Here is a 24,730-nt window from a genome sequence, read left to right on the forward strand (position 1 = left end):
ACTGAACTTGCTGGCCCGGTTCTGCTTTCAACCACTTAAATCCAGATATGTCCCTTTATAACTTAGGGCTTCAGTGTGATCAGCATGAAAGTAACTGCGCTTTTTCTCCAAGGTACAGGCTCAGAGACTGCCATCTAGGAGAAATCACCTTAAAATAAAATCCTCTTAGATGGACAGTTAAGATGGCTCTATTTTCTCTTGCTCCCTTTCCCTTTCTCCTCCCCAAATGAAGCCAGAATATTCTGGAAACGTGCAAGTAAAATCAAACATCTCCTCCTCATCCATCACTCCAGTCTGCAGCACGAGTGCCCGAACTCAATGTAGGCAGGTAGCTCTTCTGTTTCTCAGGCAACTGAGATTCATTCAGTCGTTCATCTAGTCAACAAATATCTGCTGAGGGCCTACTATGTGACAGTTACATTTCTGGATACCAGTGACATCTGTGAACTTAGACAATACTCTGTAATTCTATTTTTACCCCACCACATTCACATTTTATGCTCATGTTTATGTCTTACCCACTAGAGTATACCTACCTGAAGAAAAGGAATTGTGCCTTATTTCTTCAAATCCCCGTGATGTAGCATGATGTTTGACACATAGTGGGTGGTCAATGAAGGTTTGTTGAGTAAGTTAATTAGCATTGTTAGATCAGTTAACCTAGGGATACTTGGGTGGCTCCGTGGTAGAGCGTCTGCCTTCAGCTCAGGGTGTGGTCCCGAGGTCCCAGGATCGAGTCCCACATCAGGCTCCCTGCAGGGAACCTGCTTCTCCCTCTGCCTATGTCTCTGCCTCTCTCTCTGCGTCTCTCATGAAGAAATAAATAAAAACTTAAAAAATAAATAAATAAAACTTATTAAAAAAACCAGTTAACCTAAGCACATTTATACTCAGAGACCCAACAATGGAGGAGACATATTTCCAGAAGACTTCCAGAAGACTTAGTGTAACTTATCTCTTAAGATGTTGCCATCTGCCACATTAAATACAAAGAAGTACTTTTAATTGCTTTGTTCGGGACCTCAGAAATGAAGCAACTTTGTAATTTTGGTGAAAGTTAACAGTTAAACTTCTATGAGGAACACTTATTGAAAGTGCCAAGAATAAATGGCATTAAAAAATTCTATTCATGAAAACTACAGAGGGGCAGTTTAAGCCCGTAAAGAAAATAAGATCTTTGGTTTGCATTGTTGCCCCCTAATAAGTGATTTCTATGAGTTGCTTATTTACTTTGTAATTGAGCAAGTTATGAACTGAATTGAGCATCCACAGATTTGTTACAAATGAAGATGAACCATCATGTGTTCTTATTTAATAAGAAATTGAATTTTCAAGATAGTTAAAAAGGTCGGTACATTGTATGGTTATAATGCCATTATTCAAGCAAGTGATTATGGAGTTTGTCTCAGTAGAATGTTAGCTAGCCTATTTGGAAGGAATATTTCTGTTGAATTGGCAGTTGTTTGAATTCATTGGTCAAAATTGCCTTGATCCTTTTAGCATACAGGGAGTTGTTTCTGGACAACAGATGATACAAATTATTGTCATGTATATTCACTCTATGTGACATGATACCCACCAAAATGGCCAACAATTTTTTTAAAAAATTTCAATTTACCACTAGTTTCTTCTGGCTCATTTTCATGAGCCAGAACAAACAAGTAGAAGTACTATTTCTGTGTGTGTGTGCACAGTTTTTTTAAAAAAATTTTTTCGTGCACAGTTCTTTAAAGTTGCATTTAGAAGTTGCCTTGCCATTGTGCAAACACAGTTTATTCACACAGAGTCCAGATTGGGGTCTTGTTTCTCCCTGCCTTAAATTTTTTGTTTTCTATCTCTACCAGTTTCTTTAGTCATAGGAGTGAAAATTAAAAATATGATGTAAATTTCAAAGTTAAAATTTTCTTTTAGTATTTTAATCTCTAGTTGTTGGAGACTATAGAGGAGAAAAGGGGAAATATCTTAAGGAAAAAATGGTTTTCTACTGGGAACTTATAATAAACTCTTTGGAATGGTACTTCTCCTTATCGGGAAGATAAGATTATTAGAGAGTATCTCTAATACTCTAAATTCCTTGCCATGATTTTTCTCTTATAATAAACTCTTTGGAATGGTACTTCTCCTTATCGGGAAGATAAGATTATTAGAGAGTATCTCTAATACTCTAAATTCCTTGCCATGATTTTCTCCATCCCATCATCTTTCAATTTTATAAAACGGGGAGCATGTAATGGTGGAAAACATAGGATTTGGTCAAGAGATACCTGAATTTGGGTCTTGATCCTGGAATTTTCCTTTGGTATGAGCCAAAGCTGGTTATTAATTTTGCTATGCCTCAGTTGTCTCATGTAGGATATGATGACTATCACTTGAAGGGTAATGAAATAATGACTTAGAGCAGGATTAAAAAGTGAAGTTAATGTACAGAGGGATGTTTACTTTGCAGTTGAAAAGTATAGGATATGATAAAAACCAAATGACTTTGAATCCATCAGGCAAATTGATGGAAGCCATTGCTTTACAGTCACACTTTTTTCATGCGTAGGTACTTGCATTCAGTTTCAGCTATCGCAAAAGCCTGATCTAATCCCAGACAATATTCAACAGATACATAGTCCTATATTTGGATTTTAAAAATCAATTTCATGAGTATTGAATGGAAGGGACGTAGCTTGTTAACAATGCAATAAGCAAAGATCTAGCATCCTCAAATGGCTGTTTTACTCCTTACATTTATTCACCAAATGTTTATTGAGGCCATCCATGTGCTCAGTGCTGAAGATGGAGCAGCGTACAAAACAGACAAGAATTCCTGCCTCTATAGAGCTTCTGCTGTAATTGATCATAAATTCAACGTAAAACACATCCCGTGAAGCTACTGTGAGAAAGAAGGAATTCACTTTTATGTTGTAGTTTCCAATCACAGTAAATCAGGGCTCTAATGGATTTTATGCTTATTGAACATACTTGCTTTCTTATATTCACTCTTGATGGTACAAATTAGAAGAGATATTGATAAATTGAAGTATCTTGGGAAGAATTTTATGAATGCACCGTGAATTTTCTGAGACTGTGTGCACAGTACGTGGTTTAGTAGGAGAAATGGGTGAAGGGCCTAGATGGGTTATGTTCAGAAAAGTAAAGGGCCAGAGGAAATGATAGTTGACCTCAAGCATCTAAGGGACTGGTACAAAGGCTGACTTTATGTTGTTCCAAATACAGGACTAGAACCAAAGAGTGGCAGTTTTTTTTAAAAAGTAGATTTCAGTTCAAGACAGAAATTTCTGTTTGGAAGAGTTATTCTAAAGACAGGAGGTTGTCGGGGGCAAGCTTCCTCTTTGCTGGAGGTAACGCAATAGAAGCTAGAAGAACAGGATCAGAGGTCCGGTCCTCTCTGAGTGGGAGACTGGCAGGATGTGCTTTGGGCCCTGCAACTCGACAATGCCATTGTACTGGTCATTAACCACTGGAACCAACAACAGCCCCCCAAAAACTCCAAGCCAAACTATTTCCAATGGCAATCTCCCTACAGGTCTCTAACCTTGAAGGTTTTTTTTTTTTTTTTTAACATTTATGCAGTTCTAAAAGCATCCCTCTAATTTGGTACATTTTATAGGAAATGAGAATGAAGCCTTCCCTATTTAACAGCCACATTCAAATCTTTTCTTGATGTTTGGATTTTGCTTTCATTTTTTTTTAAATGGTGACCCCTTGGAGATTTGCCTGTCTAAATCCATTTTCTTACCAGGATTGGAGATGACAGGTTATTCTACTGCCCAAATATTAATTTCTATGGCACATCTATATATTTCATTGGCCAACCTTCTGTGAATTTTCTGGATTTCGATTATCTTGTCCTAAACTCCTGGCAAGCTAAATTTCTCTAACGGTCTTCAATTCATTGCATTAAATGCTTGTTGAGCCTTGGATGATATATTGATTTTTTTTTTCTTAGCAAAGTGACAAATACCATTTTCATGACTATAATAGAGATTGATTACATTTTATAGAACACAGAGAGAGCTGGTCTCTCTCGAGCTTACAAAAATGAAAAAATGAAAAAATCATTTGAATTAATAATGAAGTTAATGAATTCATCTGTTGCTGATGAAGTTGAAGTTTTTTTGAGAAAAAGCAAAAAGTTCTATAGCGACACAATCGCTGGGGAGCTTTTAGACCAATTTCAGTACTTTGAAGGGTCTGGTTTGTGAAAACTTTAGAAAAGTTAATAGTGATTATTCTCACATCTAAAGCTGTGACATTAACCCTGGTTACACCTGGGTGTGTTGCATGATAGTATTCACATTGAAAGACACTTTTCAATTAAGTCCAGACAAAAGCAAATCTCAAACATCAACTAAACTGGGAATATAAAGAAGTCTCTGGGGAGCAGTTTAGGTTTCTGATATGGTCTCTGTAGCCTAAATTTAAAATTGAGCCAGTTTCCTTTTCATTCTAAGCTTTTTTACAGTTAGGCTTAAACTAGAACAAATGTTAATATGTTTGTATTGCTCTGTCTTTCTGTCCAGTAGCTCTCACCTTATGACCTAAGAGGTGTTTTGGAAACAAACAGAAAACCATACACACATGTCATAAGCCTAGCACATGTAAAGGCTACCTACTGTGGTTTTTAAAATAAACAAACAAGAAAAGAAATAAAGGGTATTTTAAGGTATTGAAATAAGCTATGGTGGACCTGGGAGACATTGCTAGGAAAGATAATTGGATTACTTTGGGGGAGAGGGAACTCTAAAAAAAAAGAAAGAAAAAACAAGAAAATCAATTCATGTCTGTTTAGAGACCTTATGATTTATTTATCTTCTGTCTCCGATTTCCCAGCATCATTCCAAACACAGTATCAAGCACATAGTAGAGCTCAACCGTATTTATTAAATGAGTAAACAAGTTTTTCTGATAGTCGAAAGAAATAAAAGTCATCATAGCAAACAACACCCTTAAGCTACTAATCTGTGCCATGGAACTTTAGTATTTTTACCTCTGATGTGTGGAATTCTTACATGGCTACAAGGTGATAAGTCCGGGGTGAGGTTGAAGCAGGGAAGCTAGCATTAAGGAAGCTGAAAATAAACGCATATTCTGTGATCTGTGCTTTCATGTTTGTTATACTTAGGAGGGAAAATGACCATACCTGAGGATTTGAAAAGTACCAGAGAAATTATGGATGTTTTTGTAGCTCACCCTCTTAGTCTATGACTGTACTACACATAGTGACACTCAAACATTTGAAAAATATTTTCTAATTTGTTTCATAGGTATATGCTTTATCTCTTCTATAAGCCCCTTGTTGGTGAATTATTTTTGGTCCTTCCTAGATGTTCTCCATCAACCTGAGTGTAATTTTGAATTCAAAGTATTTCTAACTAAAAGTCCTGGGTCCTTGATCCAGATGGTGGAGAAACCTCCAGTTGTATTTATGCTTAAGTGATGAAGAAACTATTCTAACAGGAGTTGACTATGTCCTTTGGTCATACATCTAGAGACAACATTTTATATTATTTTTGTCATCTTCTTGAACTTCCTAATTTTACATGTATGGAAAAGAGTACTTTAGCTCAGGAACTTAATGTTAGATGAAGTATTCTCCCCATTTGTAAAACATGACTTTAAAAGTAATTTAAATAAAGTAAGAGCTGTAAGATTTGCTAATTGCCATCAAACTCTAGGAAATTCTTTGGGTAAATAGTTTTCTCCTTATATCTTATATGAATAGTCTTGGTAAAACTGTTCCTTTCACTGTGTCATACACAGCAAAGGATGCATTCCACTGGTGCTATTGTAATGTATGCATTCCACTGGTGCTATTAAATATAAGAAAATGTGGGGATCCCGGGGTGGCTCAGCGGTTTGGCACCTGCCTTCAGCCCAGGGCGTGATCTTGGAGTCCCAGGATCGACTCCTGCATCGGGCTTCCTGCATGGACCCTGCTTCTCCCTCTGCCTGTGTCTCTGCCTCTCTCTGTGTCTCTCATGAATAAATAAATAAAATCTTTTAAAAAAATAAAAATAAAAATAAATAAATATACGAAAATGTGATTTCATTTTATAACATACAACTATTTATATTTCATTTTTCCTTTCATATTTCTTACAATTGGAAGGAGCAGTATTCCAATTAAAACCAATTGCTAGGGGATCCCTGGGTGGCTCGGCGGTTTAGCGCTGCCTTTGGCCCAGAGCATGATCCTGGGACCCAGCATCGAGTCCCACGTCAGGCTTCCTACATGGAGCCTGCTTCTCCTTCTGCCTGTATCTCTCTCTCTCTCTCTCTCTCTATATATATATATATATATTATATATATATATGCATATATATATATATCTTATAAATAAATAAAGTCTGGGGATCCCTGGGTGGCTCAGCAGTTTAGCGCCTGCCTTTTGCCCAGGGCGCGATCCTGGAGTCCCGGGATCGAGTCCCACGTCGGGCTCCGAGTCCCACGTCGGGCTCCCAGCATGGAGCCTGCTTCTTCCTCCTCCTGTGTCTCTGACTCTCTCTCTCTCTCTCTCTCTCTCTCTGTCTATCATAAATAAATAAATAAATCTTAAAAAAATAAATAAATAAAACCAATTGCTAAAAACTTGAAAAATGAGATCTGAGAAATACATAAATCTACCCAATTGTAGAGAATTTCATGATGAAGTTATGTTTTTTTCCCATAATGTTTAAGAATTTTCTCTAAGAGTAAAAAGACATTTTCTAACTTTTAAAAAATACGTAAATTAGCTTTATGCTAATTTTTAAAAATTGTGATGTTGGTTTAGGAAAAACCCCATCTTTTACATAGTATGAAGTTGGTACATTAAGTAGCAAATTTTGGAAGCATTTTGAAAACAGATTGCTATTATACGTAAATGAAAATTAGTGTTCATATTTAGTCTTCTCATATAAGTTGATATTTTGTGGGAACCACACATATAAATCAGAAAATAAGCGAAGGTGGGCTCACGAGATGTATCTAATGAATGATCAAGCAGCATAATTATATAATTTAGGCTATAAGCTCTAATATTATGTGTATCTATTTATTTCAGACTCTCGTCTTTAAAGATGCAAATATAAAGTTTTCCTCCATCAGATGGGAAGATTGATAGATTAATTAAAATGGAAAGGCTTTTGTAAAGTAGAAGTCAATACATGAATCGTTAACGTTTCTGAATGATTTTTAAAGGCTGCAAGTCCATTAAATTTTGAGAACTAATTAATCAAAATGAAAGGAAGCTGGTTTCCCCTCTACACCATCTTTAGAAGTGACACTTCTGAAGTGTCACTTATATTCAGAAGTTTTTAAAATTCTTGTTAAGTATTTAATAGATTTTGCAAATACTAGGTTCATTTTTGTAACAACTTCAAAAATAAATATTAAGTTATTTTTTTAAGTTACAGAAGAATTTTTGCTTATTGTTTAAGGAAATAAGTGATACAGACATGTAAAAATTAGAGTGAAACCCTACCCTTTATTTCTTGTGCTATTCCTCCATCCTACTACTGTTAATGAGCTTTTTTTTAAAAAAAAAAAAAGTATTTCAGAGAGAGAGAGCACACACGAGCAGGATGAGGGGCAGAGGGAGAGGGAGAAGCCGACTCTCTGATGAGCTGGGAGCCTGAGGCAGAGCTCCATCCCAGGATCCTGAGATCATGACCTGAGTCAAAGGCAGATGCTTAACCCATTGAGCCATCCAGGTGCCCCTAGGGGCTTTTTCTATAAATAAAGAGACACACAGCCTAGGGTGTGCCTTTTTCATTGAAAATTGGATTATTCTATACATATACATATTCCTATAATTTGGTTTTTAAATTATTTATCTTGAGCATTATTCCATAACACATAGATTTTCAGAATTTGTGACTATATCTGCACCATTTTCTGTAATATTGATGTAATTATTCCATTACTGAAGCTCTTATAAATTATTTCCATCTTTTTTTCTGTAAATTAATGATTACATTATGTGTGTGTGTATGTGTGTGTGTGCGTCCATGCACTATCCATCCTTATATACTTCTGTAAGTACTTTTCTAAACTAGACTTTTAGAAGTATTTTTGTTGTTGTTAAAGAGTGTGGACATTTAAATTTTTGTTAGGCATTACCAATTGCCCCTGAATAAGTGCATAAACTTATTCATAAATAGGTATTAAATAATACCTATATAAATAAATAGATATTAATAGTCCTCTTTTCTTAGTACCTCCATCAGCACAGAATATTATTTATTGTCTTAATTTTTGGCCAATAGAATAGTATGTATAGATGTTTTTCTGATGGGTTAGACTTGTGTGAGACCTTCTGAAAATGGGTACTTAAAGGAGTGATCAGCTGTAGATTCGTGTACTTTTAAAAGGTTTTTTTAAAGGTGACAGTTATGTCTTACAGAAATAAGTTGGATTTTCAAAGTCATTTTTAAAGACATTGGAATATTAATGTGTCAGAAATTGTGGTGAGACTTAGGATTAAGGGCTTCTGCTTTTGAGAGAAATGGAAGTTGATTTTTTTTTTTTTTTTAGAGCAAAGGTGATTATTCTTACCATGCATCTAGATTAAAACAAGGACGGTCTGATCTGGGAGCGCCTGGGTGGCTCAGTTGGTTAAACGTCCAACTCTTGATTTCAGCTCAAGGTCATGATCTCAGAGTCTTGAGATTAGACCCAGGCCCCTAGGTCAGCTGTAACCTTCAGGGCAGAGTCTGCTTGAGATCTTTTCCCTCTGTCCCTCTCCCCTCCCATGCTCCTGCGAGCTTGCACTATCTAAAATAAATAAATAAAATAAATCTTAAAAAAAAAAAAAAACTTCTGATTTGACTTCTTGCTCAGTGTTTCTTCTTGTCTCAGAATCTTCCCTTCCCAAAGTCCTAGCTTATCCTTCAGTTTGCTTCTTCCAAACTACTTTAAAGGTTCCCTATTGTCTCTAAGACATTAAAAATAGTCTCATTTGTGTGTTTATTCAAAATCAAGTTTCTCATTTCTTATCTCTGAAGATTCTGATCCACAATGTCTGGATCATGAGTTTTTGATAGAAATGCAAAGTGATTTTCCAGACTACTGGTAGAGAACATGTCAGGAAAGATGGGGCGGAGTGGGGGGAACCAGCAAAGGTTCCTCATAGTTACCTTTCTTCCCTTTTTAAAAAAAAAATTTTTTTAGGGCAGCCTGGGTGGCCCAGCAGTTTAGTGCCACCTTCAGCCTAGGGTGTGATCCTGGAGACCCAGAATCAAGTCCCATGTCGGGCTCCCTGCGTGGAGCCTGCTTCTCCCTCTGCCTGTGTCTCTGCCTCTGTGTGTGTGTGTGTGTGTGTGTGTGTGTGTCTCTCATGAATAAATGAATAAAATCTTTAAAAATTTTTTTAATATTTATTTATTTATTTTAGAGAAAGAGCAGGGAGAGGCCAAGGGAGAGATTGAGAGAGGGATTCTTAAGTAGACTTCCTGCTGAGTATGGAGCCCCAATGCAGGGCTGGATCTCAGGACCCTAAGATCATGACCTGAGCCAAAACCATAAGTCAGATGGTTAACTAACTGAGCCACCCATCTGCCCCCTCTTTTCCCTTTTTAACCTCATACATATGTCTCTATATGTCTCAGCAAAATGGAATGATATATATCTCTCTCTCCAAGTGGATTCTATGTTCTTTTATCTCTGTACTTCCCCTTGAAAACCAATTTCCTCCCCTTCACCTCATCCCTCAGGTCCTAAGTCAATCCCACCTCTTAAATAAAGACCTCCAGTTCTTTATCCCACAAGGTTCCACTTCTACAGAATTTATCCATGTCACACATTTGACACCTACGGTTTAGTACTGTTTCTTATAGTTCTCTGTATCCCTCATAGCATCTTACACGTAATCCACACTGTAAAAACAGTTGGTTAGTTGGTTGGTTGAGTGAGTGATCATGTAATTAGACTACTAGGGAGCAGGTCAAAGACTGCACTTCAACCCCACGAAGCCACTTCCTGATGTTTTGCAGCTCATTGTACTCCTGAGAGACTCTTGCTCTCGCTGCAAAATTGGATTGCTTGTTTTGGTGAATTAAACAAAAACTGATGCTTACCATATATTTGGGTCTATTAATTGCATGTTTAAATCACCGTACATGCTGTGCTTGAGAAAGTTAATCCATACCAAAGGTAAAGTTTTTAAATTTTATTTGAAATCTAATGTTATAACTCCATACGATCTTTTCCCAGTAGAGCCTAAAGGCCCAGCATGCTTAGCTTAGCTTTCTTAAAAGAAAATTGTATTTATGTTCAGAATAATTTCTTATCAGTAGCTACAACATAACTTGTGGTGAAGTCATTAGAATAAATGTACCATTTGTCACGGGCCCAGGACAATAAATGCATTTGATTTCTGTGCTGTATTCTTGCTGTATGGAACTGAATTGTGTAATTTAGCATAGCTCTGAGTAGAACTTGGCCTGATGTTCATAAAAATTGGGATCTACTACTAAAAATGATAATTTCCTAGGAATGGAAAATAGAATTAGCATATATTTACCAGTGTCACTCAAAGTGGTCTCAAGAAAACCACCATTTATTGGAAAGAAATTGATCATGAGGTAGGCAGCTCCCTAATACTAATACTGTCTCATGACATAGGAAAATACACACTTGATTTTGAAAAGCAAGCATTTGATAAGTCACCTTGAAAAATGGAGGTGATTTATTAATTTGTCATTTTCCTGGACTGAAAATATCTTGACAAATAAAAAAAAGACATTCTTAGGACATATATTCCGTTTTCTTAAAACTGGCAATTTTGTAGACCATCTTTGGCCAGGCTGGTCTCCTGTATGTTTGACTGTGGAGGAGCAGGTGCGCACTTCCAAAGTGTCTTTACAAGTGTCTCAGTGGGGCTTCCCTCCCACGCCTCTGCAGGAGACAGCTCATCTGTTTAATCCTTATGTTTTAGTCAACCTTTCTTATTATGCAGACAGGGCTCTGAGGCTCAGCTGGATTTTGACTCTTTGAATGAATTGATGGGGCTCTTTGATCTTAGCTGTGTATTGCATCTGTTTCATCTTTCCTCTTAATACATAGTCTTCCAAACTCATTCTGGCTGGTGCTCTTAAAATAAATGGATAATTTTACAAATAAATGAATAAAAATTGTCATTTAAAACTCAGGTACACTCTTCACTTTCTGTTTTGAACTTTTTTTTTTTTGATCATAGCGAACTTTTTTGAAAAAAAAACACGCAAATGATTTAATCATATAACTTTGTAAAGGACCATTAGAGTTGAGAGTATTTAACCATGTGCGTATGAATGTGCATGTGCTTTTTGTAGGATTAGATTTGCACAGAAAGTAAGAATGACCAACCTTTGCAATTTAGTAAATTGTGTAGTAGCATAATATCTTATTAATAGACCATATAAGAGCAAGAGTCATACAATCTACTTAGAAAAATCTACCATGTAACTAAAAGATCCTGCTGGGAATCCTTTTCTTCTCTTTTCTTCTTTCCTTTTCTTTTTCTTTTCTTTCTTTTCCTTTTTTTTTTTTTATGAAAGTGAAAAAGGCTGAGTTACAGAGAAAATCAGTTGGAATTAGAACAAATCCATATTGAGAAATCTAAGATGTTAAAATATCATCATTTCTTTTACACAAATCTTGGAAATGAGATGTATTTGTTTTTGTGTGATGTGGAAGTGGATGATTGTTGATGGCACAGCATAGATTGTTTGCTTATCCATATAAAGGTATGATTACTTGAATGAGAAAATATCAAATTTTTATCTGAGTAACCTTTGATATTCTAACTTGGTATTTTGGAGACTTGTATTAATTCTTTTTACTTTTAATTCTCCATGAATCCTTATTTATCTTTAAGTATACCACTATCTTGTAATGATAATGTGCTGTCAAAGCTGTCAGAATAATTTCAGCAGAGAGCAAAAAGCTGGCTTTTAATTAGAGTCAGGGGCCCGTAAGAGAGTTGTGGAAAGGTCTTTCTCTGAGAGGAGAAATATTGTGATATGGCCTTCCAGTCTGTTAAACATATCTTTATCCTAACATATATAGACTACTACCTATTAGCGAATTGTTGGAAAAAACATCTTCTTTAGAAACATTTAGGGGTAAAATATATAAGGCATATGATCTTTGATCATCACTCTAAAATATTGCTGTTGTAAAAATATTCCACTCTCTTCCACTGAAAAGTATCTCTTAAGCCTCCGCATGGTACCCAACTCTGAACTAGGGAGATTTTCTTCACTATTTTTGTACTCCCCATATGGAATCTGAGAATAACTGTGCAGGAGGAAGTATGAAAGGTTACCCAATCCTTCTTCACACAGAGCTACTCCGAGACCCACTAAAGATAGCAGTACTCCCCTCTCACCAGTTTGTCTGTCTTTTACCAACTGCGGTGCTGGTGTTCTTTCTCTTTGCTTGTTTGCTTGCTTGCATTGCAATTGGACAGAAGAGATCTAGCCAGTACCCAGGCATTGACATGTGGCTTCAGTCACTCCGCTTAGGTTCCATGACTTCCTTGGCTTTAGTTTCTTATCTTATACACCTGATTGCTGACTTCCTTCTACACAATGGAAACGAAAGTGCCTATGCTTGTTGTTTATAACAATTCAGTGCTGCTTGAATTTTTTGAAAGGTACAGTTTGGCCTTTCCCACCTGAAATGGATCAACACATACCAAAATCTCATTCTGTTTCCATGCTCTTTTCATGATTTACCAGTCCTTAAAAGTTCCAGTTTATGTTAGAATAATGTCCATTTGGCTCACTGGTGTGACTCCCAGATCAATGCAGCTTACTATATTCGAATGTGTTTAAAAGATGTAAATTGCTACCTGCACATTCCCTTGAATTCATCAATTCTGACCCATAGTCATCCTTCACTTGCTTCCTTATTACTTCCTAATGGTAATTGGGTAATTCATTTAAACACCATTATTCTACCTAATTGTGAAAGGTGATTTTCTTACATTATCCTCCAGAGAAGGGAGGGAAGAAAACATTTATACTGAATGTATTGGTGGAAACATGGTCTGTTATCGGCAATTAAAATGCCCTTGTATGGGCTCTTTGACCAGGCCTTTTGTCTGTGAATGTCAAGACAACGTGGCCTCAATTCTTAAACATCCTTTGCACCCATGAACTTCCACAGAACTAGCCTTAGCTCTCAGAAGTTTTCCAAGGTTGGAAGTTTGAAGGACCCATCAGTGGACTTTGAAATCAACTGAATAGGTCATAGCAGCATTAAAAATTAATAATTTAATAATTTTAATAATATTAAAATAAAATATTATTAATACTAATACCATTAAAATAAAGAGAAGAGAATTATCAGAGCATACTGAATGCAGTAAATATTATTTCATGAACACATTTTTTTCAAAAATATTCTGAGTGTGTGTGGTACTTCAGTCTGTGGTAAATATTTTCTTACCATGGCTATCAGTTTGAAAAAAAAAAAAAAGTGAGAAAAACAAAAACAAAGCTGAGTTGAACCATATAACTCCTAGTTACCTTTTGTCTGGATGCTGCGTTTTAGAATTCAGAGTATTATTTTGCCATATTCATTTTTTTTAAGAGTTTATTTATTTATTCATGAGAGACACAGAGATTGAGAGAGAGAGGCAGAGACACAGGCAGAGGGAGAAGCAGGCTCCCTGTAGGAAGCCTGATGCAGGACTGGATCCCAGGACCTCAGGATCATTCCCTGATCCAAAGCCAAGCCACCCAGGAGTCCCTATTTTACCATATTCAAATTTTATTGTTTTTTCACCATTTATCCTCAAGGGAACTAACTTATAGCAATAGAGACGATAATGAAAGCTTAGCAAATATTTCCAGAATTGTTAAGAGTTATGCAGTATCAGCTTACTGAGGGTACAATATTCTTACTGATTAAACCATTTAGCTTTGTTCTAAAAAACTGACGTAAATGTTTAGTTACACAAGAGTACCATACAGATCACAGAAAAAAGATTTTGCTAATACCTTATTTTGTTGTTGGGTCAAACAAAATGAGTATAAACAATGACTTGGGTTGCGGTAAGAAAGGAAATAATAGTTATCACTCTTTTAAAATATCTCAAGGGTTAAGGGCATCTAGGTAGCTCAGTCAATTTAAGTGTCCAACTCTTGATCCCAGCTCAGGTGTTGATCTCAAGGTCATGAGTTCAAGCCCTGTGTTGAGCTCTACCCTGGGAGTAGAGCCTACATAAAAAAATGCCTCGAGGCATTTTCTTTTCCCTTAAATTTTTTTTCTTTTTGTAAATGGGACCCTTCCTTTATGAATGATATAATTGATTTTTCCCCTTGCTTTGTATCCAGCAGGAGTCAACATCAAGAGGAAAGTAGTTGTACTTTTATTGCACACCTACATTTTATTTGAAGACTAAGAAATGTAAATTCAGAGAAATAAGCATGAGAAAACAAATATATCAAGGTTAAAATCTTTGCCTTTTCCCTTAAAAATTTATTTTATAAATGTGCCCCTTCCTTTGTGGATGATATAATTGGGTTTTTTTTCTCCTTGCCTTGTATCCAGCAGGAGTCAACATAGAAAGGAAATGAGTTGAACTTTCATTGCACACCTGCATTTTACTTGAAGACTGAGAAATGTAAATGCAGAGAGATAAGCATGAAAGAGAGAAGTAAAAAGTATTCGTTGGTTGCACACATAAATATTGCTTAATATTCATTGCATTTATTACCAAACGTGTCATTCTTACCCTTTGTAAAGTCCAGGGTCTACATAACCTTGATACCCCAAAGCCAGCAGTGGCAGGATCCCTCCAGAGTTCAGAAATGTGGAATGTCAGGCTGAACCAGACCTACAGAATCAAAATCTGCATTTCAACAAGATCCCTAAGTGATTTACGTGATCATAAAAGTTTGAGAAGGACTGGCATAGAGGATGAGTATTACCAGTTGCTATATGAACTTGTGTTCATTTCATGAATAACATTTACTCTGGAAAAGAAAAATCAGCAAGTGGAAAGAACAGCAGTTTTTCATATCCTACTGCATCATTTGACCATCTAATGGTGTTTAAAATTAGTGATGATGACAATGATGTTGCTACTGATGAGAACACCTGGTATTAAGTGCTCCCAAGCACTGGCCATTGTGTCTTGTACATCAACTAACCCCTTTAACCATCATCTTTTCACTATGAGTTCGATACTGTTTTTTCTAGAGAGGCAGCAGAGGCCACAGGTTGTCTGAACCTGTTGTAAATCCAGGCATTCTGATGGCTGACATCTGTGATTGGCAGATGAACTTTTTAAAAGTAGGAAAGACCATCCCATATAAGGAGGCAACATGACGCATGAACAATCCCTGTGAAAATTATCAACTGGTAGTCTGGGTGGCTCAGTTGGTTAAGCGTTGGCCTTCAGCTCAGGTCCTGATCCCAGGGTTCTGGGCTCCTTGCTCAGCGGGGAGTCTGCTTCTCCCTCTTCCTCTGCCTGTCATTCCCCCTGCTTGTGCTCTTTCTCTCTTCATCAAATACATAAATAAAATATTTTTTAAAAGTTATCAATTGATATATGTTTCGATAACATTTATAATTACCAGTGAGTTCTCAAATCTGCATATTTGAAAAGACAAGAAGAGTCTTAGTTGGAAGCCCATACCAAACTTTCAGGTTATTAGTGTGGAATTTACTATATGCCAGGAGTTGCATCTTGTGCCCCATTGGACACCCTCAGCCCTGGGCATTTCTGCTGGCAACTAGAGAACCTAGCCTTGAGAGCCAACTGCCTGTCTGAAGACAAACATTTGTCCATTTGTCACATGAAGAGGACGCCTTACTTGAAATGATTTCTAGAATCATCCAGAATGTAGGAATACAGTTTGTTTCTCATATACTAAGTTAAATCCTTTATAAGGAAGACATACTTTGAGATAGGAGAGACTGCTGGAAAAAATCAACATTTTGGCATTTATTGGGTGAAGAAAATTTACGCACGCAACAAATGCTACTGAAATAGCATTGAAATGAGAATTGAAAGGAAAAGGTCCTGTTATGATGCAAACAACCAACATTGTGGGGGCGCCTGGCTGGCTCAGTGGGTAGATGTGACTCTTGACGTCCAGGCTCTGAGTCAGCCACTGGAGGTGAACCCCCCATAAGCTTATGACTCTTAACATTTCTGTATCTATACATCCATTCCATTTTTCACTTTCTGTACAGTATCCAGAAAATCACAAGAGATATTCAACACTTAATTATAAAATAGGCTTTGTATTGGATGATTTTGCCCCACAATAGGCTAATGTAAGTGTTTGGCACATGTTTAAGGTAGGTGAGGCTATGCTATGATATTTGGTAGTCGAAGTGTATTAGATGCATTTCTGACTTGTGATATTTTCGGTTTTTGATGGGTTTATCAAGACATAAAGCCATGGTAAATCGATGGAGAGAGTTCTGTTCCTGTCCTACAAGCCCCACGTTCCCTACTGAAGCAACCACTGTTAGTGATTTCTTGTATATCTTTTCGGAGATTCTCTAAATATACAAACATCGTGTACAAACTTCTATTAAATAAAACGGTAACATATGGTACACCGTCCTGCACCATTCTTCCTTCTCTTAAGATGGATCTTAGAAATAATTTCATATCAGTACTTTTTCATTCATTTTAATGGCTGCCTGGCATTCCACAGTATGAATATAACCTTCTTTAACCGGTTACCTTTGATGATTTTTGGATCATTTGCAGGCTTTTGCTTTTGCAAATAGTGGTGCAGTATGAATATGGACCTCTGTGAATATATGTATCGTGAGGTCGTCACATTCAAAGTCCTGATTTGTTCTTACTAGACAATAGTTAAGCAATAGGGAAGAAATAACCAATTAGCACAGTAGGCAGAATAATAATAATATTTGCAAACATTATTTACTATGTGGTAAGTACTTTGCAGTAGTCATTTAAGTCTTACAACTCTAATGGGGAAGTTATTATTACAATTATTATTTCATTGTTGGTTTTAGTCATTGAAGTGAGAAAACCAGGATCTAAATTTACCCAAGAAGCTTGATTGCAGGTCTCTTACTCCTATGGCAGAATTCTGTTGCTTCCCAGTGATTCCCCTGCTACTTCAGCAATGGCAGAGCCTTTATCGAATGCCTACTGTGTGCTGAGCCATTGACATATAATTTAATCTTCACAACAGTGTTACAAGGTGGTATTACTGTTTTAAACAGTTTTTTTTTAAGATTTTAAAAATTTATTTATTCATGAGAGGAAGAGAGAGAGGCAGAGACACAGGCAGAGGGAAAAGCAGGCTCCATGCAGGGAGCCTGACATGGGACTCGATCCCGGGTCTCCAAGATCATGCCCTGGGCCAAAGGCAGGCGCCAAACCGCTGAGCCACCCAGGGATCCCTAAACAGTCTTAATGAGATTTGGTAGCTTGCCCAAAGTCCCAGAGCTGATAAGTGAGGAGCCAGGAATGGAATGGAAGCAGGCTCTCTGCCTTGTGACACCACGGTGCAATAGAGAGGGGAAGTAGGCATTTGGTTCTACATCCAGTGGGCCAGAAGCAGAAATAAGACAAACATGTGTGTGAGATTTAATTAAACACATTCAAGTGACCAGAAGGCATGTTGTGAGGGCCAACAGAAGCTGGTTGGTGGTACATGGATAAAAGCATAAGTAGGATTTACTGGTCCGTGTGGATCCGTGGTGAATACTTGTCTACAATTCTCTGCAGACAGGGCATTTCCAAGTCTAGATTGCCTCGTTCTCACTGTTTCCATCTGCACAAAAGTCCACACCTGTGCATTGCATTTATATAATAACCTGTTGTGAGGTGTGGCCCTGTCATCCCTAGAGAAAGAGCAGCTTAGGCAATGCTGCTCCGAGTCAGAATTTGTGCCCACAGGGAGCAGAAATAGTCAGAATTTGTGTCCACAGGGAGCAGAGATCAGCAGGTACCATGTTGGAAAATAAAAGGAAGAGCATGAAACTCCTCCCAGTCTGTTTATCCTGTTTCCACTCCACTATTCCCAGCAGGGCTGCTGCTTGCCTGGTGTGTCCCAAGTCAGAACTGGGACACGGAGGTCTTCTAAAATAAGAGAGGTCTTATAAGTCTTATACAAAGTATAATTTGTAACTGAAGTCATGTTTATCTGTTATTATTATTATTGCCATTAGTTCTCATCCTGAGCACAGTCACCATCTGTCACCACACCAGCAAATATGACACTGTATGGCAAATACACGTCAATGAAAACCTGAGTAACATACAGAATTCTCAAATCCACGTGTTGTACATCTGAAATTATTACCGTCGTTATGATTTTATAAATCAGTTTTATCACCTAGGCCATATTTCTGTGCTAGTTTTCCGTGTTTTAGATTGTGCCGTTTAATTCAGCGACTCTTTGGTGATGTTTCATAGACAAAAATAAAAGACATTGTATGAGGACCACTTATGTGGGGCTTATAGTAAAGATACTACGATATGTAGTGAGTGCTCACCACAAGAAAGATGCAAAAGGTTTTATATGCATTATCTGAGTGAATACCAAAGCTCTATCAGGAGGCTATTATTCTTGTTGTTCCCATTTTACAGATGGGGGCTCTTTTTCAGACTTTTTGAGATTAACAATTTTAATGCTGTCAAAGCAAGTGGCTATGCAAGAATAGAACACTTTCTAGTCCCATAGAACATATTTCCTCTTTGGGCATTTTTCTTTCCAGTCTCTGTCCAGATGTACTCAGTTATCAGTATATAAACAATCCCTATTCTGCTTTTTTCATTCACTATAGTCATAAGAAGTTAATTTTCTCAGCCATCTCCATTCTCATGTAATGACTGCCTACAAGTAATTGCTGTAATTTATTTAATAATTTTCCTCTTTGGGAATATTAGATTGTTTTCATTTTCTCTTACAGATACAACGGCAACGAAAAACTCTACATAAGTGGTATATTTTCTCTTCTTTGAATTTCCTGGGAAAAAGTCTTTCAGTCAAAGAATAAAAACTTTTGACTCATTGGAACTTTCTGAGTTAGACTTGTTTTCACAGGAGCAAATAGTGAACAACATTGAAACATTTATTTTGGAATCTTAAGAAAAATTATATCTCGAACTCTTTGCAGGTCTGAATTGTTTTTTTGTTATTTTAAAGATACAATTTTGAATGAATATATGATAATTGATGTATAGTGACCAACATGAGGCCTAAAGAGTGATTTTTTTTTTTTTTTTTTTTTTGGCATTAAGTTTAAAATGGGTAAATTGGGCCTTGGGGAGGCTGATGTGTGCAACAAAAGTATTCATTCTCTGTCAATGTGCACTTCTTGAGAAGCTACCACGTGCCAGGCCACATGGTGGTCACCAAGTCTGTAATGATGAAGGTGACAGCCCATGTCCTTTCCTAACAGAGTATCACTAAAAGTCAGGTCTAAGATTTTTGTTGTTGTTGTTGTCCTTGAGACTATGCCACATGACACCCTCAGCCTCTAACATTTTTGAGTCCTTTGTTCTTTTGCTTTCATGGACCCTGACATATTTCTTAAACGCAGCCCCAGACACCAAGGGTAGAGAATATTTTATTTTCAGAAAGACATATACATAGATAAAATGTCTGAGAATTTCTGGAAGCATATGTTTCCCCTCTCATCTCTGTTGATAGGATTTAAGGAACCCTTTTATCTTCCTGGAATGAAAGTATCTTGCTCTGTAGTTTTGGGGATCCCTACATCATCTTATCCCTGTTGTATATAGCTTAGATTGCATCTAAATACATTTATCTTTTCAGCACTTCATGCTAAATAAACCAAGTGCAGGGACTTTGGACCTTCCATTACAGGAACATCCTCATGTGAAAATAAAATGTAAATTTAGGATACATACCATGATTTATTAAAATAGTGTACTGTACCTGCAGTTTTCACAGGTAGAGAACTGTTTTGGTCCCTTTTGGAAGCCAAATATGTAGGATTCCTATTTAAAATGTAATTCAAATTGCATTTTAACTTTTCACTAAATTCTTCCATCCCTGAAAGACCTACTAATTTGTTGATGAATATAATTTTGTCATTGTGTTATATATTATTCTTTTTAAAAGTCTGCAGCATAAGTGTTATTACTTCACTGATGTTGAAACATTTCAATGGGGAAAAATAATCGTTTAGTAAATATTACATTGGTTTAATGGCTAACCATGCAGATCAAACTCTTCACTGGCCAGCTGAATGTTTCACTTTAAAAAGATATTGTAATGTCATTTTATGGGAATGTTAGTATGTGTGTTACCAATATGCGTTTCAATTTCAGTAAATTCATGAACGTATATGTGTGTATATCTACCAATCACAGTTCTATATGATTTGAGTAGACTGATTTTTTTGAAGGAAAAATTTATATTAGGATGTAAAGACATCTGTCTCTTTGTCTAAAGTGGTATAAGTTACTTTTGGCTGCGATGCCCAAATCAGTTTCTCACGTTATTCTCTATACATTTGATATCAACTTCTATGTGAGGATAAGTTCCAGGAATAGGAATTTATAGAGTACTCTTCTTGATGAAAAGGAGATGGGTGGAGACAACTTCATAATGTCAGAATCCTGTTTCTGTGGGTCGACTTAAAGTTACTGAGGCATGAAGCTGGCTCTGCTGGGTGGCAGTCTGTCCATAGACATTATTACCAAGGTAATCTTGATGTGGAAAAGAAAATACAAAGGCATCTGAAAAAGGAATTCAGATAGATTTTTTTAATTCTCTTTCAATTTCTAATATCCCATATCCTTAATACTGGGGTTGAAGTACTACTCTCTGTTGCAACTTTACACATACCCTACTGTTTGAACTCAAAACCCTAGGAACTACATGTCTGAGATCTGAATGTATTCTAGGTCCCAAATCAATCTTGTCACTCCTCAGAAAGCAATGCAAGATAATAAGTAGTATTCACCTGATTGCTTTCCTGCTCGGAGACAGCTGGTGACGCGTGTCTTCCTGATAACCAGGAGTTTCAGATCTAAGGCAGGGATAAAGGGAAGCTGGGAGCTCGCAGAATCTAAATTTGACAGTCGATGGCTGAGGAGAGGGTCAGAAGGGATAGAATCTGTGACACGTATGAGAAAGGAACAAAATTTATCTGCTCTGGTTGCAATGATTAGATGTCTCTTTGTCTGGCTTTCTTACAGCGGTTGACTGATTGTACCCGCCAGCTGGCTAATATCATAATTAACAAAGTTGCTACTACATCTGCAAAGTTTAATCGAAAAATTTGCCAGTGATATGATGGCATTGTCACAAAGATCACAAGGGACACGGAGTTGACTTTTGCTCAAGGTGGAATGGCAAAGCTGTATAGGCAAGACAAGAAATTGTGAACTTGTTCAGCCAAAGGTATGATTGTTGTGGGTTGTTTTGTTTTGTTTTCATAATTCCACACCTGAGCTTTCTTATTAAGGTTTTTGTTCGGTGGCTTGTGGGTTCGTTTTTATTTTTTGTTTTGTGATGAAAATGATTCCTAAAAAGATCCATATGCATCTTGAGCATTTACAGCATATTCTCTGAAAGCTTTGTTTTTTTTTTTTTTCCAAATCTGGAAATTCAGAAATATAATAAAATGGCTTTTGATACAGAATAGAAATATAAAGCAATGTTTTGACTGTCATTGTATCTAATCTTCATCAGTTTTCAGAATAACTGTTAACAAATATCAATTGAACATTTTATATCGTGTAACATTGGATTTATTTCTCTCAACAATAAAAGCCATTTCTCTACTTTATTCTATTGTGTCAACCTCGTTATGGGAGTGAAAAAAGCAAGCATAGCTATAGAAGATGTAGAGGTTCTATTTCAGTTTTAAGAAATGCTCAAAGCAGGGGGAAGGAAGGCTGGGGTCTTGACTTTCGTCAAAGTAATTGGGTTGTTTTTTTTTTTTATAACATTTAGAAAGACTAGCATGTCTTAAAATTATGTGCTATTCCTCAATGCCAGTCTGGCCATTGACTGTCATACCTGTATTTTCTTTTCACTGTGATTTGCTTTGCTTGATTGAATATTCAGGCTCTGGGGAGTTTCCCAAATTACAGCCATCACATATTGCTAATTAATGAACTTGAATATTGATGAGGAGGAGCATGTGCCTCTGTGTATATATATATATGCCTGTGTGCTTCCTCTGAGTACAAAGACAGAGAGAGGAAGGTTTCTCAAAAAAAAAAAAAAATGCAGAAGGTAGAGTTTGGGCTGTTTATGCTGTGTCACACCACTGCTGGAATACCAAAGCAATTGATTTGCAGGGTAATTGGGACTTACACTGAGGTTCTTTACTTTCCCTCTGCAGTCATGCAGATCACTATATCATGGCAAAAATAAAGCAATGTTTTATTTATTTATTTTTACCCATGCCATTCGTTGTGTGTGTTAATAGCAGTTTTTAAACATAATGAAATAATATTTGGAAACAAGGTAATACATAACAATGCATATTTTTTTAATGCCCATTTAAACTTTCTCATGGCTTTATTCCTACTCATGGGAGACTAGATACTCTGAATATATTCATAAATATAAGAATCCAATTTCATGTTCTCAAATTTTAAAAATGGTCCATTTATGGGATCGTGAATTTTAAACCCTTTAAGTGTCCAAATAATAGAAAAATACTGTCTGTTGAAATTTTGGTTAAAATTTGACCCAACACATTTCCAATCTTCCCTAAAATTTAATGACATTGATAAGAAAAGCTGAATGTGAAGGCTTAAGATATTATTTTGTTATATTCTGGATGTTATTTTCAGAACAGAGTGTTATTCTCATGAGAGAGACTCTCTTTTTTTTCGTTTGACTTTGCATTTCTCCCCTCCTGGTAAGTGGTACATAATAGGCACTCAATATATATTTATCGAGTGAACAAATTAATGAATTTAAGTCTTTCTGCTGCTATTCAAATATGGTTAACATTTGCTTCCTCCAAATCAATAACTTTTGAACACCGTAAACATTATGGATAGAAACAAGGAGATGAATGGCATAATCACAGACAATAGGGGGGATTAAGTTCCTAAAATGATATAATGTTGTTTTAACCTAAACCTCCATAACATTTTGTGTCATTGAGATTTCCTATTGTAAGAACTCAGTTGGAGCAGCGAAGGTCTATGAGGATTAGAAAGAGCCAGGAAAGTGGTTCACAGCTGATGCACCCGTTCTTTTAAACAGGATTATCTCCTGAGATGTGTAGAAATGAACTCTTGTCAGAGTTTCAAAGGAATTAATATTTTTGGTAAAATGTGCTAATGTAAAGAGTTAGAAGATTAGTGATGCATAATGAAAGCAGTGCATTCTTTCGCATGGAAATAGGAATATAATAAATGTCCTGCAGGTGATTGGGGCTGTAGCAATTTTATTGAAGATTAAAGTTTGATTGACCTTTGTTAGGGTGATTAACCCTTCTGAAATTAAAAGCCAGAGCTGAATTATTCTGGCCAATTTAAATGCAAACATTAAGCAGGTCGTATGTCATTTAAATAATAATAATAAAAAACCCTCCTATTTTAATTTTCATTTTTGCACATCTGAATGGGATGATGCTTTGGAAAGATCATAGCTCTGGAGAGAGCATCCCAGTGGCAGGAAACATGGGATAATGTGTAGATAATTGGGAGCACGTGGAAGAGTCTCAGGCATTCCTCCCCCCATCAAAGCATCAAAACCACCACCTCGCAAAAAGCAGGGAGCCTGAAGGCAATCTCCACACACTGAAAATGCGTGCTCTCAATAGAAAAACCAATCTAGAAATATCCTGAAGAGGTTAGAAATAAATAACAGTGACATCTTTATTCTAATCCACTGGCAGCCACCTAAACTGCATATTATATCCGTGTTAAATCTGTATGATGTCTCCTGAAAATGGGGGCTTTGTGGTACGGTTGCTTATGAAGCTGTTTGTAAAAGTTGATTATTTCCAACGTTTAGAATTTCATTGCCTGTAATCTCTGAGAGTCTATAAATATATTCAGTATCTTATATGAAGTCCAAAAATATTATAAGAGGAGCAAGCTCTCGTTATTTACAAAGTCACATAATGGTTGGGTTTTATTTTTCTTTGTTAAATTTTTCAAGATGCCCTTGTGAAAAGTTGCATATTCACATCACTTCAAAAAACTGTTTCCATTTTTTCATATTGTGTTAAATTTTTTTATTACAAGGTCGGTGGTCTTTTTTAAGTCCCATCACATAATGAACACATCTTCCTTTTATGTGTCTGTGGATTATTAAAATGATAATATGAGTTCTCTTCATTCTATATGTAATTTACTTCTCTCTCTTTTCATCAAAGCATTTACTCTGAACATGTCAAGGTACAAAAGTCCCAAATATTATAGTGTAAAAATTAAGAAGCCTGAGGTGCTTTGGTTTATTTTTGCACAAGCTTTTCATGTACCTTTTTTAACAATTTTTTTCTGAAAGATAGGCTTCTACTCCAGGCCTATGAGGAAGTCAAAGATGAAAATCCTGTGATAGAGTGAGAGAGAATTCAGCTGGCAAAGTGACTCTGGCATCCTCTAAAGAGCTGGATGATACCTTGCAGCATAGATTAATAATCTGTTTGACTAAGATCTGTTTGCTATAAAGATAATTTACTAATTCTTAATCATGGGGCTAGTATTCAACCATAAGCTGTAAACAAATATGTTGTTCTGTACCTTGCCTGATAAAGTGTAGATTATCGGCTTTAGTTTAGGTACATTAAATGTCCAACTTAAAA

General features: G+C 36.5%; 1 long non-coding RNA gene across 11 annotated transcripts in view; it reads left to right on the forward strand.

Annotated features, from left to right (window-relative positions):
- LOC112930647 (uncharacterized) overlaps positions 1-24,730 on the forward strand; it is a 229,539-nt gene that overhangs the window by 54,479 nt on the left and 150,330 nt on the right. For 7 of the 11 annotated variants that reach the window (XR_011994926.1, XR_011994918.1, XR_011994924.1 and 4 more), the window contains 3 exons: positions 18,890-18,921; positions 19,024-19,096; positions 21,150-21,354. This is a non-coding gene — a long non-coding RNA (uncharacterized lncRNA). Of the gene's footprint in view, positions 1-14,316; positions 14,429-14,533; positions 14,604-18,889; positions 18,922-19,023; positions 19,097-21,149; positions 21,355-24,730 lie in introns of all 11 variants that reach the window. The other 4 variants (XR_011994922.1, XR_011994921.1, XR_011994927.1 and 1 more) reach the window with 2 other exon arrangements.

The sequence above is a fragment of the Vulpes vulpes genome, chromosome 10 (genome assembly GCF_048418805.1).
Source record: "Vulpes vulpes isolate BD-2025 chromosome 10, VulVul3, whole genome shotgun sequence".
Classification (NCBI taxonomy): Eukaryota; Metazoa; Chordata; class Mammalia; order Carnivora; family Canidae; genus Vulpes; species Vulpes vulpes.